Source organism: Oxyura jamaicensis, chromosome 9 (assembly GCF_011077185.1).
Source record: "Oxyura jamaicensis isolate SHBP4307 breed ruddy duck chromosome 9, BPBGC_Ojam_1.0, whole genome shotgun sequence".
NCBI lineage: Eukaryota > Metazoa > Chordata > Aves > Anseriformes > Anatidae > Oxyura > Oxyura jamaicensis.
The window spans coordinates 3,913,413-3,937,103 of record NC_048901.1 but is presented as its reverse complement, the minus strand read 5'-3'; the positions used below and the strand labels follow the sequence as shown (position 1 = coordinate 3,937,103).

The window sequence follows — 23,691 nt, the reverse complement described above, 5'->3', positions numbered from 1 at the left end:
CCTGTGGAGACCACCAGGTCCAAAGGTGTCCTTCAGGCACTTTTGCACTGAGTCAGATACCTTGCAGGCCCTGTAGTGGTTTCCTCAACAGAATTGAGGCTGAAGGGCTAAACTTTTTGCACCTACAGATTTTTAGTCCAGCCTTCACTAATGAAACCTCATGGCTAAGGGCTTGCGAGCCTCCAGTTTTAAAAGATGTTCTGGAACTTTTCATAGATGTGATCGTTGCCCAGAACTGCTAAAAACAACTGTGTAGACTGTCATGGGTACTTGGGACTAGCTGGGGGGTGGAAGGCAGAGCTCACAACAGCAGTCAGTGCCATGAAGGGTTGCCTCAGACTTAGCAGAATAGAGAACATAGGAGGAATATAAATAGAACGAAAATGGAGCTCTCTGTAGTACGCGAGAATGATTGCTTAACTGATTATGAAATACCACGACTTCTCAACCTCATGATTTGCTTCATAAAGCCTTAATAAGAGGGAAATTCTGTTTTCAAAAATTAGTTTTGCTGAACATTTTTGTATAATGTGTGGAAAAAGCCAAAAATTATTGACAGGTATCACTGGGGTGAGGACCAAAAAACATTGCAAGAAATAAATACCTGGAAGGTGATGGGAAATATATCAGGGCCAATTTACTTTCAATTTACACCAGCAAATTTAGGGGTTAACTTCAGTCTATACTGGCATTAGGATTACAAAAACAGAAAACTAATGGGAGAGAAATTAGATGATTGAAGCTTTTATGCCTGCTTTTCCTGGTGCAGGAAGGTAAAAAGAAAAGAAAAATTATCAGAAACTAAAATAGACATGAAATTATTGTATAAATTAAAATCCAGAGAAGATTGGTCAGAAAAATGCTAGACTTAAATGAGCATCTAAACAGCACCAGCTTGTTCCTGTGGATCTCGTGCTATTTATTGCATGGTTTGCTAATGAAAGGTGCCAGACTCGCTCTTCTTACTGTATAACAACACACCGAGGGGTTCTGGATACAATACATGCTAGGGTGTCTCAGAAGCATAGGCAAAGCCAAATAATGCCATCTGGTAGCCAGGTTTCAGTCAGCAAATGCAAAAGCTGGTAGAAGGTTATGACAAGCGCACCAAAGCTTAATAATGCAGAGACATTAATCCTTTCTCCCCGTGTGATTACCCCAGCAGAAAGTCTGCACCAACCTGTTCTCTGTAAATGATTCAATATCCCTTTTTATTTATTTATTTATGTATTGGTGGTGTTGTTGTTTTTAATCTGGGCATGCTTGTCCAACAAACATCTAGCATGTTTTCAACATTGTCCAAATAAAAGAAATATCACTGAAATAGAAAGAAATCTAAAAATCTACTAAATCTAAAAATCTACTAATCTAAAAAAATCTACTACTTTGCACCATCTTCCCAAGGTGCAATCCGAACCTAGAATTAATTTTATGGAAGCAAACTCTTAAGAAAGAAAAGGTATCATCTCTGAGCAGTCTTATCAAGTACAAGTATGGCATAAGCAAGTGTGAATTTCTTCATGATGATTTGAGTGTACAGCTCTCTTCTCATGTCTACAAGAACACCAAAAATTTTACTTAAGTCTTTGCACTGCTGCAGGCCCTACGGCCAGGATCATGTCAAATGACCGACTGTTGGTGTTTATGCTGATAAGGAGACAGGCACTCAGCTGCTCCACACCCTGAGTAAGTTGTCCAAATGCTTTTTTTCTCAATGGCTACTGTAGAGCTCCATCCAAAGTTGAACAGCTTTATCAGAAGAGCCCCATATCATAGTGTTAATTAACCTCAAACTATTCGGCAGAGGTAGTTCAGACAGCAACTCACAGAGCATTATTTGAATTAATAGACTATTTGTTTCTGGTCTGAGGTTTTGTTTTGTTTTGTTTTGAGCCTAACTTCATTTTTATTAATACCTAAATTTAAATTTACATCACTATCACATTAACTGGGGACCTCATTGGCAACCTTTCTAAGATGTGCTTCAGGGCTTCTACCATGAGTGCCAGAGATCCGTCTTGTTCTGCAGTAAACAATGAAAACTCCAATGGGCCCAATACCTCTTCTGAAATAGAAGATCTACTGCTTCCAATTACTATTCTAGTTTCCTCTTAATTTAACTGAAATGATTCAGCCCAGCTCCTGTAGAACTGGCTGTTGGGCCAGTGATCCTCAAGAGGATGTTTTGGGTTGTGTTTCTTTGAAGTCATGTGGGCAGCTAAAAAAGCAGGAGGGCTCCTAATTCCCATTGACTACCTTCTGCCTTCACCTTTGATAATTCCTGCTGCACTCCTAACTACACGTTTAGGCATCTAATGCCTTTGAAATCCACTCCTGCAACATTTCACCCTTTATGCAGCAAAGTGCACTATTTTATGCCTGGTTGAATGAGAAAAAGGCACGTTAAGGAGCAGATGAAAAGCAAAATTCAGGTTGCTACTCACTCAGCTTAAGATCTAAAGATTTTTGGTGAGGGAGGAAAGAAGGGAAGAGAAAAAAATGGTACCCTTTGAGTCCCTGGCCAAGTTTTAACTACTCTCCCATTCAGACAAGCTCTCATTGTGTGGAGCTTTATGTAAATTACCATTAACCACAACATGACCGCTCTGTTCTGCTTATCCAGTAAGCACACTTAACAGCTTCTGTCAACACACATTACCTGCCTATGTCTACTGGGATAACTTCAGTATGAAAAATACTATGTAAAAATCAAACTTTTGTGCAGCCCTTCTGTCTGTTCACTGTGAAAACCCAGTAAGCAGTTAGATATATCTCAGGTTAATACATGAAGTCTCAAAGTCAAAACACTTATTTTGGGCATCAAGAAATGTTCTGCTAATTTTTCTGTTCTTCACTCCCAAAAGTTAGCCATGAGGTGCCCTTGAGAAGTGCTTTACATTGTCTTCATTGAGCTCAACAATGAAAAAAAGTTCGGAAGGGACCATGCATGAAGCAATATAGAGGGTGAGTCAATTAGAAAATCATCCATGTCACATGATGCAGGAAGTTCTGTGGCTGGTATAAATACTACAGTTTTCCCATAAATAGAAGTGAGGAAATTGTTGCTCTATAACTTGAATGTGTAGCTAATTTGAGCCTGATTTCACAGAGGGTTGTGGAGGAGTTCCTATTTGTTACTATCTGGTGATTAAGCATAGCTTGTGCATCTGAACCTCTTTGTCTATTCATTCTGCTTTTAGACTCATAGCAGCAGATGCCATACCAATTCACTACAAAGATGATTCAAGCAGAGATTTCTTTCTATTTTGGGGATTTGCAAAGACTTCCTCAGCCTTCATAATTCTGTTCATTAATTCCTTGACAGCTGTCATAAATCTTGCATTTTGATAACTCACCCATTAGCCCAGACAAGCAACGTGCAACCCTTGGAAAAGCTCAGGACCTGTCTTTTGTACAGCAGAGAGAAAGTAACAAAATATCTGGCTTCTTCCTTGAAATTTGAGATTAATACCTCTACAGTACACTTCGGTTTTCACTGCCCAGAAAAAAAGGTTGATTCTTGGATTTCCTAAGCCTTATTCTTTTTTTCAGTTAGGCTGCATTTTACACTGGTGTACTTTCATTTAACTTAATGAGATTTACAGTTTCCAATGAATAGAGAATCATTAATCACACATTGTAGCTTCAAACAAAATCCACAGACATTTTTCTTGTTTTAAAGAAAATCCCTCCCGCCTCCTCCAAAGTCCCATATTTCACAAAGGTTTCCCACTACTTGGAGACTAATCAGTGACTGGAAATCTGTGTCTCCAAAGGCTATGGACTCAAGAAAATAAATAATTAGATCGCCACCAGCTGTCTAAATTACAAGTGATGTCACTGTTGAGATTTGTGTTTCCCCACAAAGGAGATAACCAATTTTCAGGAAATAATTTTTCATAAGTACCAAATTATTTGGCATATTAAATAAGAATTTTTAATCAAGAAAACACACATACAAAAATATTTTCCAACATGAATAAATGTTAAAAGTTTGATTTCTTTGGTGTATAATCTGTAGGAGACATACAGAAAGATGCAGAAATTTATGAGATTATTTGATTTTTAACTAATGCATGGGTGATGAGAACATGGTTACCTGGAAATATTAATAGCATCAGTAAAGGCCAGACATTTTAGAGTACTGAAAAGGAAGTGCTTCCCTGTTTGTCTAATACTTTGCAATTTCAACAGAAAAACTGTACAGTCTATTCCAGGAATCTTGATATTACCACAAACATGTCTTTCCTAGTGTCTCTTTAGAGAGAAAACAAAAATACAGTTCTGTAAGTTGCTCCATCCCAGAAAGTCCTCCTACATCTTGGAGTCAGGGTCAATAAGGACAGATTTTAAAAGGGCACACAGTGGGCAAGGCCTTCACTACGAAGCTACAAATGAGCAGGTTATTTGCAAGTTACCAGATGCATGCTGTCATCACTTTTTCCATCCGCTGTGACCAGGAACGTACTTTGGGACACTTCAGGTCTGGGCCACAGCCATAGTACCCATTCCACCGGTGTTCATGTATGTAGCTAAATGATTGCCATTAACCATGAGGAGGCTTAGAATGAAATTCTATGATATGTTATTCCCCATAATGAGCTGAGGATGGTTTCTGAGGTTTCCAAACCAGGTGTCGAGTGATGTTTATGCATACACATTGCTCTGATCCACTTGGACATCCAAGCCCTGATAATAGATGTCTGTCTGCTACCCTTTCCTTTCAGGTCAAATGGAAGTACTGCTGGAAGGATGAGGGTACTTTTCTCAGTAGAAATCATACAACCCCCCCCCCCCCCTCCCTATCTAACTCTTTCTGCCTTGTTGTATCAACAAGATAATGCCAGCTGCATCTTTCTGTTTCTCAAAGGCACAAAGCTAACACTACTCAGAACGACAAACAGCCAGGGTGGAAGGGAGCTGGGAAGGGAGCGAGCCCACTTGATAGAGGAAAACAAGCAGTGTAAAAGCTTCCTGAACACATTCAGGGAAAATATAATTACTAAAACAGCCTGAAAGGAGGGAGTTAAATTACTGAGTGTGGCTGTGATCATTTTCCTAGTTTAAATTACTCTGGTATAAATGAAATGAAACAGGACTTGGACTCTTCTAATTAACCACCTTACCCACAGGTGATCACAATATGTGCCATGTAAGATCCCTGCAAAAGCAAAATTTATACACCTAGAAATGACAAGTGTGCATATTATAACCATTTTTGCAGTTTACAAGAGAAGTGAAGTCCTTTGATAGCTAACAAGGAAAATTATAGGTGGGGGGATGGTATGGAGGAAATTCTGCATACATTTAGTTATAATGATTTAGACAACATTTCCCTTGAATTAGTTCATTTTAAAAGAGAACAAAGGGTTTTGTCCTGCTGGGTAGCTTTTCAGCAGGGATGCCCTGCCTGCCTTATTTCAGAACTGCAACATTATGTGTTTTCAATTAGTGGTAGCACTTGCAAAACTAGTAACACAGACATTTTGGCATGAAATCTGACTCCAAGGCGGTGAAGGGTACTTAAGATCTACTCAGGGATGGGTGGAGAAATACAGTATATTTGAAACAGTGTTGATCATTTGTCATAATGGTGTAATTTCCGAAAACCTCACCATATTTTTGTAGGCTTGGCTTTTCAATTACATCTTTGCCTCCCTGTTTAGAATTTGCTTTCCACTTATCTAGCATCCCTATTTCCTGTCTCTTTTGTCACCTGGCTACTTACTAGGCCCTCAGCTAAGTTTTTCTTCAGGCTTATAGGGCTAACAGGTGCTGAGCAGGCTCAAAATGCTATAGGACTTAAAATGCTTAACACCTTCAGAGTCCTCTTCATCTTCAAAGTCCTTTGCAAATACTAGTTGCAATAGGAACAATCCTGTATTGTCAGGGATGGACTGGTTTAATGGTTCTCCCAGCCCTCCCTTAATGTTCTGGAGCAATTTCTAAAATGTCCTTTTGAGGCAACTGTTAACTCCTTTAATTTTGCAGTCAGGAAAGCTGACTTGTGTTGCTATTCCATATCAATGTAAGTGCCTCTTGTAATACATCTGTTGGCAGAAAAAGAGCCTGTGCATGACTCAACGAAGTTTCCCACTCCTACTTATCCTAGATTTCTTGATAGACAGGTGACATTTTAATGAGCAAAATAACAAAAGTCACTGCTGTGGTGATAGACATATACAATATTCCAAATATCCACTGAAAGAAATCTTTAATACAGGAATGAAAGAGGCAACTGCTTGACAAGATTTGAACATGTGTAACTACAATATTGTTAGCAATAAAGTCAATAATTTGTCTCACTATAACATCTATCATGGTGCTAAAGTAGTTTTTACCAAGACTGTCTGATATGCTATGCTAGTATGGCGATTGTCAATGAACATAGCCTAGTTGAAAGAAGACTGCAGCACAGATGTGAGAACTTTTTTTTTTCAAGATTTGCATTCCTAATTTCCACTGAAGGACTTCAATTTGTTTGGGTAGTGCTGAAGGCTGTAGATCAAGAAGGACCCTGATGATTTTCACTTTGTATTTGATTTGCTAGCCTAACTTCGGTAGTAGAGAGTATAAAAAGCCTTGCTTTAAAATCATGCATATTTGGCTATGTTTCATTTTGATACTTGTGTTTGCTCTCAAGCTGAAACAGAATTTAGTATTCAACTAAGTTCAACAGAGTGCAACGGAACTGCACAAAGCTGTGCCGGGGAGCTTCAGCCTGGACATCAGGAAAATTTCTTTACCCTGAGGGTGGTCAAACACCACAACAGGCTGCCTAGAAAGGCAGCTGACAGCCCATGCCTGTCACGTGCAAGAAGCATTTGGATAATGCCCTCAGTAACACACTTTAACTTTGGTCAGCCCTGCAGTGATGAGGCAGTTGGACTAGGTGATCTTGGTAGGTCCCTTCCAAGTACTCTGTCTGTTCTGTTCTGTTCAGCTGCCGAGCTATTCACTTGTCTGGTCAACAGCATTTCTTTTTATCAGTGTTTACCTCAGCCATGCTTGCACAGTTGTCTAGTCCCACTCGTGCTTGCACTAGGAAGCAGCAACTATTCCTGGTCTATGTAACAGAAATGTTTGGAGGATATAAAAGAGCAGTTGGGTCTCTCTGATCAGACTCATGTGAAGTGTATTTCAATTGATTTAGAGCTAGAACACCAGATTTACCCCACACTTCTTCAAAAGCTCTGGAATGAGAGAGTCTTATTTAGGTAACACTCTTTCTTTGTACATGACAGGTAATCCACAATGATCCACAGTCATAAAAGCAGGCGTTTCCCCATTTCATTGAAACTGCTTAACAGCTTTATTGCAATTCTAGGAATACAGACGATCACATTTCACTGACTTACAAATAGGTTTAATGCACTATGCCATTTGCCACCATACAGACAGGCTTTTGTGTGTGTGTGTGTGTGTGATCAATACAAGTATTAATGCTAATAAAACACTTACAGAGTTTCCCAGATGTAGACATGGCCCCTTAATCCTTCCCTGTTCTGCCGGGGATAATCATTTTTACAACATGAGATCACTTGCACCAGTGAAGTGCATTTTAACACCTTTTGCTGTTATCTGTGTGAAGTGAGGCTCCTAATAGAATCCCAGCAGTGCATTTAAACTTTATTTCCTAGGTTAATCAGGCTAAAAGACAGTTAACTAAGTTTCCCAAAAGGGCCTTCTTTACATTAAAAAAAAAAAAAGAAAAAAAAAAAAGATGCTGCTGGAAATGTTCATCACCAGAAATTTTGCTCATTGAGAAAATAAGGCAGCAACACCATGAAAACAAAGGCTGTTTTTCTCTTATAGTGGACAGCATAGCGCACGCACACACACACACAAAGGAAAAAAGGAGAGAAATATTTTCTGAACAAAGAAGTCAGGCCAGTTCCTTTCTTTTTTTGATCTTTAATCCCTTCTCTCCCAAGTAGAATGGCAAAGGAGCCCTCTCTCTTTCTAATAAATAGCTAGCAAAGGCAGGCATTCAATGCTATGTCCCTTTGATCAGCACAAAGCTGTCAGCTCCTGCCGCTTTTTTTTCTACCAGCTCTTGTTCCTGGTTAAAAGTGGAAGTAATACCCCCTGAAAGAAATACCCTAGGTGTCCTGCAAATCATCAATCCTATTTTTTTCCTTGTTGTTTTTCTGTGGCCCACCCTGCTGGCTTGAACAACCTCCTTACTAACACCCCTCTTCCTCTTTCCACCCTTTCTCCTGAATACCACTTTCATTTGATACGCAATTCAGTGTGCCAGTCTGACCTACTGGGACCTTGCTGTCTGAGACTCTACCACTGTGCAGACAGGGGAAACCTTCTCTCTACCAATAAACAATGTTTACCTTCACGCATTTGTCTTTCTGTAAAGGAATATGGAAAGAGTTCCCAGACACAGCAAAGGGATTTTTGGAAATGAGCTCTTAACAATTTATAATAAAGCTCTAGCTTTAAAATAATAATAAAGATAAAAAGAAAACATTACAGGTTGTGCTTGACCGAGCCTCTGAGATCCCATTTTGCTCCAATCCTTAGGCTGCTGCATTTCAGACCACATCATTGCATCTCAGCAGTAAACAGTTTGCAAATGCTTCTGCTTTCTGACAGGTCACTCGGCGCATTTGAAAGCAGCCTCCTTGTTTACTGCTGAGGTTAGCTGCAATCTGCATTTCTGCTCATCATGACATCAGGACCTGGTATACAGTTTGCAAATATGCAAAGGAAATCATTCTCAAAGGCAAACAATTACAATCAAGTGTAGAACGTGAGCCTGGCTCGCAATGGGAGAGCAGGGCAGAGGCTTTGGTGTCTGCGTGTGTATGTGAAAGGGTTGAAGGGGGGAGGAATGGGGGGTAAGGAAAAGAGTCTGTGTAACAGATCAGTATTCAGAGACAATGTCACATCCTTGGTGACCTGTAATGATGTTTAAATCCCTTTGCCATTTTCCCCCGGTGATTACTGCACTGGGCTCTCCCTGTGTGCCTATAGAGGTATGTTTTTCAAAAATCAGGATGGAGTGAATGCCGCTCGTTGTTCTGGCTGCAAAATGTCAAACTGCAGTGGAAAGAAATACAGCATTGCAGTGGTGGTGCACTGAGGCCCCCGGTAGGAAAGCAGGAGCTATTAAGTGGAAAATTCCTGCAGAGGACGTGTTTCCATTTCTAATGCGAAGAAAGAGGGTGTTGTTTGAGGCTGGCAGGTCTGTGGAAAATACAGAAAACACAGGGAAGATGAGAAAATGACCTCATTGAACTCTGAGAACTTAAGCAAACAAACAGCTTCGGCCAACATACCACATTCCTGCGGCACTTCTGCCCAAACAACAAATTGACCTATAAGTTATATAATCACCCACAAGCCCCTGTGCCCCGTGTAAATGTGGGGAGGGGGAAAGGGGTGTCATTGAAAGGAGAGGGAGGGGAGGGAAAGCAGTAAACCTGCTCCTGTAGGGAAAAATGCTTGGGGGTGAGCTGCCCGTACCCCCTCCCCGCCACTTCTTCACCCCAAATGCTGTACTCACATGAGGTTCAGGTTTAATTGCACTCCGAACACCAGCAGAGTGATGGCACTGGTTGTTTATGATAGTATGAATTATTTCAGTACAGCATAAATTTTCCATTTCAAAGGATCCCGAATGCCTGCAGGGAAGGGACTCGGTTTTGTGAGCAGAGGGTGGCCTCTGTAAAAGTTGGTGGGGATTTCTTCTGAGCGGTGGTTTAAAGCTGCATTCTTTGAACCTGGTTAGGGGGGCTCTGTGGAGCATGTTTAGGGGCTGTTTTCCCCTGCAGAGGCCCCCTGTCGTGATGGCTCGGAATGCCTGAGCTACCATTTTATGTCCACCGAGCAAATCCTAGTGTAAAAATGCAGAGGCTAACCAAAGGCCATGGGCTCGGTTGTTGTTGTTGTGGCTCTGCATAGCTGCAGAAAAGGAGGGTGTGTGCCCCTGTCCCCAACAGCTGAGTGTGCCAAAAGGTTTGATTCATTGTACTTCCGATAACTAATTAATTGAACATAACAGAAAGTTATTAATTGGCCGAACAGCAGATAAACCATAATTCTTAGTTTACAGTAAGATTACTTACAAATCAGGAAAGGGCTTTTCTCTTAACCAACGCTCACTTTCCTGTAGAAACATATTCTCTGCTACCGTGTTAGCAGCAATGTGTGCTCTCAATCCTTGCTTTTTTTTTTTTTTTTTTTTTTTCTTGTTTATGCTGTTACAATCCTGTTGTCTCCCAGTTGCAGATGATTTAATGCACAGCCAAGATGCGATCTGCCATCCAGCATTCTGTGTGGACTTTGCCTGTGATAAACATGTTAGTTTGAAAGGTCCTTGCAACTTTAAATACTGCATGATACTTTATGGAGAAGCATAAATATAAGCAGATAGAGTGTTTGAACTTGAAGGTGAGGTGTTAAAGCATATGCATTGGAACAAGGAAGATTCAAATACTGCCAGCAAAGAAAAAGCAGCTGACACAAGTCATAAAATGCAGATGCATTTTCAAATTTCATGTACGCTGCTATTTTGATCCAGTGGTTTGATCCATTCTGTTGTTAGATTAGGGACCACTGGCTCTCAATGCACTGAGGTATAATTCAGAAAACCCCTGCAGCTTCAAGGCTCAGCTTCCCTCACCAACACATTTTAGAGCAAGATAAAGTGAGTTAAAGATGGGTGCTGAGAACAAAGTGAGGCCATCCCAAACTTGAGCCAAAAATGCAAACCTTTCGTCTTACAGGTTCTGCAAAATGTGATCATTGTTTTTTTTTTCTTTCCAGTTTGACATCTCACTGAGTATCTGGAGCACAAAGGGAAAATGACAGAATTGCATACTACAAAAAGAAAAACAAAACAAAACTGTACATGCAAACCTCTCAGCAGTATTTTGCAGGCATACACCAGGTTGTTTTGAGAAAGATTAAGAAAAGCGGGGGAAGTTTGGGGCACACAGCTAAACCAAACTGAAGCTCTCTTGTGGCAGCTGAGCATTGCTTTTCCGGGCTACAGATGACACCTTTTTCAGGTATGCAGAAGACACTGTTGTACTGTTACAAATGGGAAATAATTCTAATCCATGGCACTCAGATCTGAAATCAAATTTGCTCAGAATCCAACCCTCTTTCAGTTTAACCCTGAACGCCTGCATCCTCTGCAGCACAATGGTCAAAAGACATTCAAGAGCTCCACAGTGTTGTGTTATTCCCTTTCTGGGAATGTTTAACCAGGGCAAACTGTATAGTGCAGCATTTCTGCACGATGCCATGGATTCTGTTTCTCTTTTCCTTGTGCTGTGTAACTAAGGGGCACTGTAAGGGGCGCATAACTTACAGACGAGAACAGCTTTCTCCTCCACACTCTGACAGGAAATAAAAAGCTCCCAAAAAACTCAAGAGAAAAACAAACTTTGTGAATGACAAATAGAAGCATTGCCAAAACAAAAGAGTTTCCTGCATCTAATAAAAGGAAAAAGGCAGATTTTTGCTCATCCAATACCTTGTGGCTGCTAATGGCAATAAACAAAAAACCATAAGGAGCGCCCCATGCATCGTTAGGGCTCCGGAGTTGCGCACCCATTGCAGGATTAACTCTTCTGAGTGTAGAGCTTTGGTTACAGTTTTCCTCCACAATTTAGAGGTTGCCTTTTACACAGGAGATGGAGCTCATATCAGAGTTTTTGTTGTGAGTTCAGTTTAGAAGACTTTAGCTATCTAAGGAAACTGCTAAGGGACTATTTTAAACAAGAACACAGATAAATCTGAGCGACGAAGTGCAAACCTGAGCCAAGCAGAGTGCAGGCAAGCCACGTTCGGCTCTTGCCAACACACCTCAGTCCAGCCCTAAGTTGTGCTTTCAGAAGTGTGCAAAAATGCCTGGTCAAAATAAACCGTGTGGAGGCTTTGTGAAGCATGAAAAAAAAAAAAAAAAAAAAAAAAAAGGATGTTTCTTGAGATCCCCTTTTTTTGCCTCACAGTATCAAAAGACATGGAGTAAAAGAGCCACAGAGAAGGCGGATCAGGATCTGGCATTTATTTCTTTGTTCTATTTCAAACCATCATGCTCATCAGGAAGTCTCACGCAAATGATGCCAGCACTGAGGCTGGGAAACGTGAGCTGTCAGAATGCCCCAGTTAGCTGCAGCACTGCCAGCTTGTTCTGACCAGAGCGGACACAGGGCCCTTGGCCTCTGACCATTGGCAGAAGCCCTGAATTCTCTCCCCTGGATTTTACTATCACTGATCGCATGGGTCTGGTTTTCTGCTTTTTATGAATGTTAGAACTTGAAGGATGTTTTGAGAACATAGATCTGCGAAAGATACACTGTGAATCAGTCTTCCTCCTTGTTCTGCAGTTCAGATGACGCCCAGCTTAGACAGCTGGAGGGTGAAGGGACACCAGGACATACTGAAAGATATGGTTCTATCTGGATGCACAAAGAAAGCTTGAAGAAATGTCACAGTAGGATGTGTACACAGAACTTCTGTTCCTTTTGTAATCTGCCTCAGCACTGACAAGACAGAGACTTTAATTCTGTCTCAGAAGCCACAGCTCAAGTCCTGCACCTTAGGAGCCATAGAAGGCAGTAAGAGTCATCAGGGGTGTTTAAAGAATGGTTGGACATGGTGCTTAGGAACATGGTTTAGCGGGTGATAGTGGTGGTAGCGGGATGGTTGGACCAGATCATCTTGGAGGTCTTTTCCAATCTTAATGATTCTATGATTCTGTTCTACGATCAGCTGTTTAAAAAACATGATTTGGAAAAGCATTGCTCAGCCTATGGAAGGAAAAAGACAAGGCTTTTAAATGGCTGCTGCAAAGGAGGAAATAGTCTTTGTTTTCCATGACCATTGGAATGAGAAATGGCTCAAATTATGTTAAGATTTATCTAGGACAGTATGAAAAATCTTATGTTGAGTCACACAGGGAAGTCCAAATAGAGAACTAAAAGCATTTCCCTGCATGCAGATCCTACCGCATACCAGAAGAAATACATAAACCAAAGTGTGGATCAGTTTCTGCTTTGAAAAAGGTCTGACTCAACCAGGGGCTTACTGCCACTCAACTAGGTTTGGCTCAGCTAGACGTTGCTGGCCTCTCATGAAAAGGCATGGTGGCAGCTGAGGACCAATATTTGAGAGTGATGACACAGTGGAAGGTTTTGGAAAAGTGTTTGGACCTTGTGATTTTTCCCAGTTTCCTGAAGGACCCAAATCACAGTAGAACTCTACAGATAAAGAGATTCAGATATAGATTTTTCTTACAGTTACTGATTTGGCAGCGAGGGGAGTTTGATTAGATTGTCTGCAGACAGAGCTGTTGGCAGTACATGAGACTAACCATTAAAATGGAAACAAGGCTAAAATCTGCTTCCTCTGTTGAACATTATTTTCAATAGAACTTCCTCCAAATATATACCAGTGAACCTAAGTAAAGTTGCACTTGAGGTAAGACAATATAAATACTAAAGACCTGTGTCAAGATCAAGCGATTCACTTCATGATTTCTCTTACCTAAATCTTAAGGAGTGTTCCTTGGAGATCTTTAATTTCTACAATGTGCATTTCTAAAAGAAGTCCATGGTGTCCAGGGAGAGGCATTAAGAGAGGCTTTTAATATTCTTCATTTTCTGCTTTAGATTGTGATTCACATAGCTAATGAGGATGGTCCATCCAGAACGGTGGGAATGTTACCCAGTGCCACTAACTAACAAGTATTTGGTCTGATGCAGCCACGTGAGCCCGCCACCACACAGAAGCTAATTGCAAGGATTAGAGCACACCAAGACACTCAAGCTCCACTCCTGTGGGTTTGGGGAGGAACAACACATTTAAACATTCCAGCTACAGTTCCCTTGGCAACGTACAGAACAACAACTCACTAAAACTATGGGTTTCTGTTTTCTTAACCCTTGAGAACATTGACTGAATGAATACTTCCTTGAGGAAACAGTTCAGTCAACCAGATATACTTAAACACTCTTAAATCCACCAGTTCTTTTCTCCTTAAAAAAACAAGAGCAGTTGAATTCCATGTCAAACTGATCTCCTCCCCTAGCATTAAAGGGTTTAATTCAAACAAATGTGCATACCATTAGCAAACCTTCCATAGAAGTCTGTGTGAAAAGAAGACTGTAAAAAAAAAAACAACCCAAACATCAGTGTTTAAGATCATTGTAAAGTTTCTAGAGATCAGAGCACACAAGGACAAATATAAAATGAATTTTATAAAGCACGAGTACTCTTAAGAGAAGAAACAAAACAATATTAGCATTTATGTAGAGAATAGAATACAATCTTTTTCCTGTCAGTTATTATAGCAATCACAATGTCCATAGCAACTTTATAATGATTCCTCTGAGAAATTAAAATATTCCATAAATATTAACGAATGTGATGAAATAATATGTACACCATCTTTGTGAAATATAGCCTGAGAGTTTATTCTGCTGCCCAGTGAACTGGGGTCTCTTGTGATGGTATCACATTGCCCCTTAGCAGGCACTGTTCCCATCACACAAAGGTTTGGAAGAGGAACCTCCAGCTAAATGCATACGTAGGGTGTTGGAAGCCACCAGAGCTCGTGTGAACCTCACAAAGAGCTGCTGTAGTTTTTGGGTTGTCATTAGCAGGCAAAATTAACGAACACACTTACAAGGCCTCAGTTCTTACGGTTGCAGGCACCACTGGTATGCTGCAGTTTATTCAAGACAATGGTCTGACCCCTATTGTTTTCCATTAGTAGTCTGTGTGTATGAAAGAAGTAGTGACATCTCCTGGAGAGCTTTAGCCTGGGGTAGGTGGTGGTGGGCTGGCATCAAAAGGGGTTTAGCAGTTGTATGACGAGAGCCTACCTTGCTTCCTCGGGCTATACGTCACCTGATATGGCTTGTAGGACAGCAAGAGAAACCACCAGCACCCTTGTTAAACATGCGACTAGTGCTTTACTACCAGTGCACTGATGCACACTTGCACAAAGGAAGAGTTGAAGGTTGCGAAACTAAAGCATAGCTCAAACAGATGTAAGTGCAGTCTAAAGCAATTACCTTTCATAACTCACAATTTCTCCCTTTCCCTTCATAAGCTTTAATTTTGTTTTTCTCAAAAGGAGCCCGTGTCACCTTCCCTTAGATCATCCATCCCATGACGGTGAAGACCATTGCTGTATTTTGTAGCTTCAAGCAGATACAAAAAAGTAAGTACACCCGCCATTTTTTTTAAAGCCCGTTAGCCTTAAACATCTAAGGCTCCATCACTACACCATTCTCTCCATCTATGGAGAGTGCTCACCTGCTCCTCTGCAGCAGCTCCTACGTAAATCACTGGGAAGCAGAGACTACCGCCCTCCTCCACCCTCAGGCTTAGCACACAACAGTTTGCTAAAGATTATGCAGCAGCCTTGCTAATGCGTGGTTGCCAGGGCATCCTTGTTCCCTAGCCAACTACTGTACTAAGGCTGCACTGGCAGCCATCCAGCTGTGCTTCATTTGGGAACCTCTGCAGCAGTAAAGGGTGTGTTTTCCCAATTTACTGGAGAAGTCAGTCTGTTCCTTTTCTCCTAAAGACCCTAAGCATTTGGGCAAGCAGAAACTTTTCACAAAGGACTGTGTGACAGGGAACCTCTCTTTCCCCTTTTCTCTACAAATAAGAATTTAAATCTTGCTACAGATAGCTTGGGTTTTGCACTAAACCAGCCACTGTGGATCATATCATATCAGTGTGGCACCATGCCAAGGCCAGCACAGGCACAGCACCACATTGACATGGTGACACCTTCACAGTGGAGCTGGGAACTGTTTAGCTTTGTTCTGTGTGGTGTGGAGGCATTGTCTTGGTTGGGAGGAGACAGGGTGTCTTAGCATGTTCTGCTGTTTATACATACCCTGTTCCTCTCAAGATTTTACAGCATTACTGCAACACAAATTCCAGCTAACGCTGCATTTAATATCAAGTTTTCTTAGGCCAACTGCATGTAAGATGGAATGAGCATGATGGCATTAGATAGATTAAAAAATATATAATAATAAAAAAAAATGTCTTATGCAATTTCAATGTGGTGGTGACATCCAAACAGTTATTATGCCAGGACCAATTCCAGGCTAAAATTCTGCTCGGTGGCTTGAACAGCCTTCAGTTACAGAAGCTGATGGCAGGATCACTGGTGCCAGCAGCAGCTGCAAACTGTTGCCATTGCAATAGCACGTGTCCTGAGAGAGCTCAAGGCCAGTGCATGGACTGAACAGACAGAGGAAGGGTCACAGCAAGAGGACAGCTTGACAGGTCATTATTGCTCATGCCATGAGTCTTCTGTCTATGAAAGCCTGCAGGGTGTCACTGGCTCTTGAATGTCTCAGTACTAGGACAATAAACGATGTGTAGTTGTGTCCTTAGCTCTCGCTCATGGTAACTTTATAGTACCACTCATGCAATAAGTGCAAGATGAAGGAAGGAGCGGGGGATGTACATCTAAATGGATATGATAAAATTTACAGGGTTTTCTATTCCTGCTTTCCCCCGGGTAAGAAAGAGTTTCAAACACTAAGGAAGCGATAATTTAGATAGGAAAAAAAATCAATAAAAGGCAGGTGCCACGATCGCTTCAGCTGTCACTGATACACCCAACAACTATCATCTATATGTCAGTCCAGCATCTGAGAATTAATACAACTTAACCTATACATAACCTGGAATAAGCACCGGGAATGAGCAAAGAAAGTTTCCTTTTTGGCTCTCATTATTTTGAAAAGACAAGAAATAGAAGTGTGTGTTTAAAACAGGCGAGCTGCATCAGCTCAAGTTTCGGAGGTCTCTTTAAACTCCTATGCCATTTGTTATAATGGCATCTATACAACAAGCTGCTAAATTGAGCAGCAACGTATAGTCAAATATTGGCACTCTTTTTATCCATACTGCTTAGATGTTATCTTACACTCAGGTTGTAGTCTGGGAAAAGCCAACCATATCCTCTAGACAGGGGAAGTCAAGTCAAATTAAAGACCAGATAACATCTAAGGTTAGGATGCACTTACTGCAGGATGGGTAAGTCTCACTTAAAATGACTATTCTGAGACTGCAAGCACTGCTACCAAGGTCAGGACAGATGCAAGGTGGGTCTACGTCCCAAAACAAAGAGTGGAATAAATTCTATGACCACAGATTCATTGAGGGAGGCTTTCAGTAGAGTGTGCAACTAGGAAGTGTACCAGGTGAGCTAAGAATGATATGCACAAAAGCAGAGATTTTGCACTGGTGCAGCTGACTTAACTATCTCTCTCGCATATGTGAAATATAACAGAAGTGGCTGATCCCAAAGATATATGTCAGGTAGTTAAAGGATTAAGACATGTCTTGACTGGACTGCATTTTATATATATTAAAAGCAAACAAAAACTCTCTCTCTCCCTCTCTCCGTAGTGACTCCAATAGTACCTGAACTATTTACACCCTAGTTCTGTGAGAGGAAAGAAGAACATTGTAACTGCATTTCATTAGGTCTCCAAATAAATAATAAATGCTGTGTCTATACTGTAAAGTAAATATGCAAGAAGGTAGAAAAGCAATGTGATGTCAAAAGAAAAGATGACACATGAACTCCAGAGCTACCACAAGCCTTACCCTGATACAACCCAAGAAGGCTGGGTCATCAATATTCAGCCCTCGGCATTGCACCTGTAGCTTTAGCATTTCAGGTCGGAGATGGGGGTTCAGTTACTTTATACAAACATTCACTGGAGCCATGTGCAGGCAGCAAAAGTATTTTTGATGCCAATTAGATATTAGAAAATCCTCATTGACAAAATGCCCCTTGATGGGGTATTTCAAAATAAACTAAACATCTTTTCCATTCAAGCTGATGGAAAGAGCTGTATTTCTCAAGTTAGTCAAAGAAAAGGTACGCTGGTTGGGGTGAAATGGCTTATTAAAAATGAGACACAAAGCATTTTACATCAGTGCCTACAAGGGTCCATACTAAAGACTAACTGTGTCGGATTAAGGAAAAAAACAATAGACACTTAGCTAGTCTAAAGTCTCATTCAGTATGGTGAGCTACTTGAAATCTTGGCAGCCCTCTTCATAAAGCAAAGGTATGAAAAAAAAAAATCACTTTTTTGGCACAATAAAAAATGTAAAAATAGCATAGCCAATATTATGGGTCAGTGAAACACAACCTATAATCATAACACCAAGGTTACCAAAATAAATAAATTTTAAAGTGCAACTTAACATTTTTGAGCCCATATGATATCCAGTTCTAAAACTTAAAATGTTTTGGCTGAATGCATTTTATATCCACCTTGTCAGATGGGCAAAAAGCAGCAAAGGTAAATTAACAGGTTATCTGAAAAGACCTGCATAACTTATGGTTTCACTGGTGAAAAATAATGCAAACAGCATGAACTGATATTAATAAGTGCACAAAATAATGTGTTAGCCCGCCTGGTATATATAAATGTTGGCTATACATATGGGTTTTGGATGGCCGGTTGTCATGGTTACCATTCAGCTGTCTTTATGCTTTAGCATGCCCTGTTTTCTGAGGTTGAGGTTCAATTCAAGTTCATATGAAGCATATCAACTGAAGTTTTCAGATGTGGGCTCTAATGTAATGTGCATCATTTTCTGAGAGGCCAACTTGAAATACTTTTGGCATGAATTTATGAGCTGTCAAGCACCTTCAGATGCAGCAGAAGCCCTGTATGCAGGGACTGAATCATGCTTAATCTGCCAAACAGCACAGGCTGTAACAGTCTTATTTTGAAAAGCCATAAACCTATTTCAGTTGGTATGGGGACTGTACTCCTGCAGGCTGACCTTACCAACGTTAGCCCCTAAATGAACAATATGATAGTCTCTCGGCATCATTTACTAATTTGTCTGAAAATATAGGAATGCTTAAGGCTGTAATGTAAAACATAACCTTGATTCGTATGTGTAACATGAAATAACCAAATAGTTTTGATCCATTGAAATGGAAAACTCCATTTCCCCTTTCCTTTTCCAAATTTCCTTTTAAATATTGAGGGTCCCTTCTAATTCTATGGTTTTATAAGTTATTAAAAAGCCTGAGGTTCAAACCAAAAACACTGAACCTCAGCAATAAAGTCCAAAACACCTTGCTAGGTAATTGAGAATTAGCTCAGGTAACTCTGTGTAGTGTTTCCATTGTCTTCTGCACATGTGCCTAAAGGATCAGAGGGATGAGTATAACTGCTTTTTGCAGTGCTATAGAAACAGATGTCCTTGCTCTTCAAAGTAGTCTCTTTACCTAAAGAAAACCCTTTTCACTACTTCCAACAAACCACCAGGAACTGCCAAAGACTCCTGAAAGGCTCTTTCCTTCCTTCTCCTTTTCTCAATTTAGCTTTTGCTGAGCAACTGGGAGAAGACACGTTGCTCTTTTTTATAGTGAAGTGCATAGAAATGGATTCTGCTCATAGGAAAAGAAAACTTAGTGGTAAAGGTTTGGTATAGCCAAGATCCCTATGAGCGTATTACACACAATTTAAATTAATCTTATCTCCTCCTTTTCTCTCCAGAATAAAACAGGAAGGGAAAGGCTAGGGAGAAAATTCTAGATCAGTGTCTCTGCTTTCTAGGTCCATCTCTCACACAATCTTTTTGTTTTCAGTCTTAGCAGTTCTTGACTCGCTCCTTTTCTCTCAAAGATAGACATAGGCAAGCTAGTGTCACCAATTGTGTTCCCCATGTCAGGTCTTCCTCTGGCTTCAGTAGCCATATTCTTCTGGAAGTGCTCAAATAATTTGTTTTCTTTTCCTCTTGATTGCTGGGTTGTTAGCATCGTTGGTTTGCTTTGCTCCTTAATGAAACTGTCCTTGAGGACAGCCGTATGCAGTGGGGTGACCCAAAAGCACCTGCTTTCAGATCGTTCTAGTCATGCATACTTCTCAGAAGCAGGTAGGCCTTGATTGTTAAAAAACTTTTTTCCTGTCCAACAGGAAATTTCTGAGGAGCCATTTTAATCAAAAAGGAAAAATTAAAGTGTACAATACAAATTGTAGCGTAACTAACAAAAATTTAGAGAACTAGTTTAGCATTTGTCCGTATGAATATACACACAATCTCCCATGTACCTGTGGGCACATACACAGGTATGTGTGCATATATGCATCACGTCTGTGTGCTAATGTCACAGAGGACACATAACATATGAGTTATCATGGCCTTCAGACCGCCTCACCCCTGACACCACGTTATTTATTTATTCATCTTTTGGGACCCATTGAGACAGACAAACAGGGTTGCGTGTGTTTAGTTAGATGTATTTGATAGTATTCTTTTTTATCAGACATCTCAGCATTATTTCTTAATTTAATTTCACTGTATGCATTCTTTGTGGCTCTTCATTTATTTTGATAATAAATGGGCCAGTAAATTATAAGCTTTATCTCCTAAACCCTAGAGTTAAGCATCATCAGAGACATGGAGTCGCAAGCAAATTAGATTGAGGGAGGCCTCTTTGGCCCCCATTTCCAACTTCAGTTTACGTTCAGATGAGTGGAAAATGTTTGCTGCTAACATCAATGCAGGTCTTCCAGTTCATTGCACGAGTGATACACTTCCATAAACCTGATGATGCAGTCTGTGATCTGTGGAAAGAGGAAGAGGGCACTGAGATGAACTCCAGATGCACCTATTTGTTATGCTGTGGGCTCTGGAGGCCTAGCACCATGCAAAATAGCATTTCATAAGTCACTTTCTAGGCCATTGCACAAGCCACTAGCAGGAGCATCGCTAAACATGCTGCCTTTGCAGAGAAAGTGTCATCTGGCTTCCCACCACGTCAAACACTGAACAGATCAAGAAACTGTCTGGCATTGCAGGATAAGCCTTCTCCTCCAGCGAATAAGGTTACAACATAGATGCATGAGAATATTTTTAACATAAGCCCATGCTAATAACCAAACAGGTTATTAGCACAGCACCAGCAGGGGGCCAGAGAAATGAAGACTTGATTTGTTCATTCAAATCAAATAATTATTTACAGCCTAAATGATCAAACTCTGCACTTAAAAAAAAAAAAAAAAGACAACAAAAAACCACACACACTACAACAAAAGAAACTTTATTCTGCCTGCTTGATGTTAAATGGTAAAGCAGCACAGGAGTGAAAATATCCTGAAGCCCTACATCATCTTCATTATCTTCACTGGTGAAGTGAGTGACTGAGTGGAGAGGTGTGAAATTCCAGCAGAGAGAAACATGCTGTTTTAAGAGGAAGTGCTGACATGCAGGCTACAATTAGACAAAAAATGACTGCTGACATTTAAAAATCATTAGAGAGAGGAAATTGTGAGTGTAATTATGTCATCATTGACACTGTTCAAGTGTACTGATGCATTTTTGCTGATCAAAATCAAGTGTTTATATTTGTAAATAGAATGCACTTAGCAACTCTATCAATGGAAATGTTCTAGCCAAGAACTGAGGAAAATTGAGCCAAGTCACTTTGACAGAAACTTTTTTTTCTTTTGCTTGATTTTCAGTTTATTATTATTATTATTTGTTTGTTTTCTTTCAGGATCACTTTGCTAAGATTGTTTCTTGTTATTGATGACTTTGGATGACTGATTGGGTTTTGTTTGTAGGTCTTTTTTTCATGGAACAATAGGAATGGCCATTCTGGAGAAGGCCAAATGTCCATCTTTCCAATATGTATTCTGCATACAATAGTGGTCCACAGTTAGTTGACTACAGAAGGATATAACAGAACAATAAGTACATATTAGCCACACCAATCTCCCAGCTTCCAAAATCTGCTGCTCAGGGACTTCCCAGACTGCTCAAAACCATCAGAATAATTAACTCTTTCTGTCTGGGTTTAGATATAGTCTGATTCTGGAGTCAGTACAAATGGAAACATGATGTCAGCAGGTGACAAAATATGTAAGTGTTATCATTTACTTGGAGGAGTTTGTTGACTGTGCTAATACTGAAGTCTTGGCACTGTGTTACTTATCACAGTTCTGCCTTAAGCACTGTCACAAATCTCTTACCTATGACATTCTCACTCAATGACAGGGAAAAGCGACCAATCTATGATACATACAAATGCTCACTCCAGAGCGGACAAAATATATGGAAGTGTTTGCATATAGCTGATTCCCAAACCATTTTTTTTTATTATTATTTTAAATCTCCCAGTCCAGAGATCTGGTAGATTATATATAAATGCACTTTATAAACATGAAAGCAGAAATATTTACAAAGGCCCTTGAGGAAAGTAAGAAAAGGTCTTGTCTTCTGCAATGAAACACCCACAACAAAATATGTCTACAAATACTAGGCCTCCTGAGGACGGCATTTTGTTCACAGTACTCTGGAACATGTTTATGTTGGAAGCTAAGAAAAAGACTAAAAGTATGAACAAGATAAAGGATGCTTAATAATGAGGCACTCCACATTATGAATACAATTATATTGGAAGGCTAAGGCAGACATACAAACATGAATATTAAATGTCAACTATTCTGGTTAAAACTCCCTCTTCCTCAGTCCAGATCTACACAATTTTAAAATTCCCTTCAGTATCTCTTTGTTAGACTCTTGTCTAACAAAAAACTTGTCTTGTTAGACTCTTGTCTTGTATCTCTTTATTGACTTTGCCCTTTGGAAATGGGATTTTTCACAGTCCACCTATTAATTTGCTGGGTGTCCTCCTGCAGTCAGTTTGTGTAGGTTTTGGTTGTTTCGTTTTTCTGACACTGGGTCCATCAGTTTCCATCAGTGTCGTTGTTTCCTAGATGCCAAAAAATATATCCAGTCAAATTGTGTTACCAGGATAACGTCAACCCTATAGTCACCACATCAGCAAAAGAGCTGCTTTCATAATGTCATTTTATGATTGGAGGAATACTGTAATTCATTTTTAGAGTGATAAAACTTTTCATGTCAAAACACAGGAGCCTTTGTGACATTAAAATAGTAGAAATCAGTAGTTAGGGAACAATCTGTAGGGGGTGTCTTGGGAGAGGCCAGTCCCACTGGTATTTTGAATGACTGTGTATTACATCAGGGAACAGTCAAGAAATAGACCCGTGAAAGAGCAGGCCACAGAAATATAATTTTATAGAGCACAGTTTAGGTAGTAAGACAAATCAGTACCAACACACAGATCTGTACACTCTATCCAACTGAGAGGAGCACAGCACCAGTTCCAGATTTCACCCAGAAAGCAGAAACAGAGGCTGTGAGAAGTCCTCAGCAACAAGTCAAATCTCCATGGTCTTTGCTTTTAGCTTTAATGATGACTGTGTTTTGTGGGAGATTTTATTTTATTTTAAATAAGACAGTAATAGGCATTCCACAACTTCCCTAAGAAGTTGTATCCATCTACACTTCCAGAGACCTTTACCTGAAGTCTAATTTGAATCTTCATTGACATCAACTCTTTGAATACCTACCCTGAAGTTGAAGTTCTTTTGACAGGATGAATTTTTCAGTTTTTGTGCTTAGCCCATAACGGAACTACTAGTCTCTGTAACACAGCAGCCTACATTTTCGGTATTTAATCTGACAAGCACAAGCGTTGGTCTCAGGGTATTGCTGGGTCCTTCTGCTGAGGCAGAAGGAAGCAAGCACTTCCCCAAGTGAAACTGCTTCAGTGCTGAAGTTAGAAAAAAAATATTGTAGGCAATAAAAAATGCAGTCTCCTGGACACCAGAAGGACACAAT

General features: G+C 40.3%; 1 long non-coding RNA gene across 3 annotated transcripts in view; it reads right to left on the bottom strand.

Annotated features, from left to right (window-relative positions):
• Nucleotides 1-7,447: 7,447 nt before the first annotated feature.
• LOC118171654 overlaps nt 7,448-23,691 on the bottom strand; it is a 173,333-nt gene continuing 157,089 nt past the window's right edge. For 2 of the 3 annotated variants that reach the window (XR_004753301.1, XR_004753300.1), the window contains one exon: nt 21,492-22,756. This is a non-coding gene — a long non-coding RNA (uncharacterized LOC118171654). Of the gene's footprint in view, nt 9,202-21,491; nt 22,757-23,691 lie in introns of those variants that run through there. The other variant, XR_004753305.1, reaches the window with a different exon arrangement.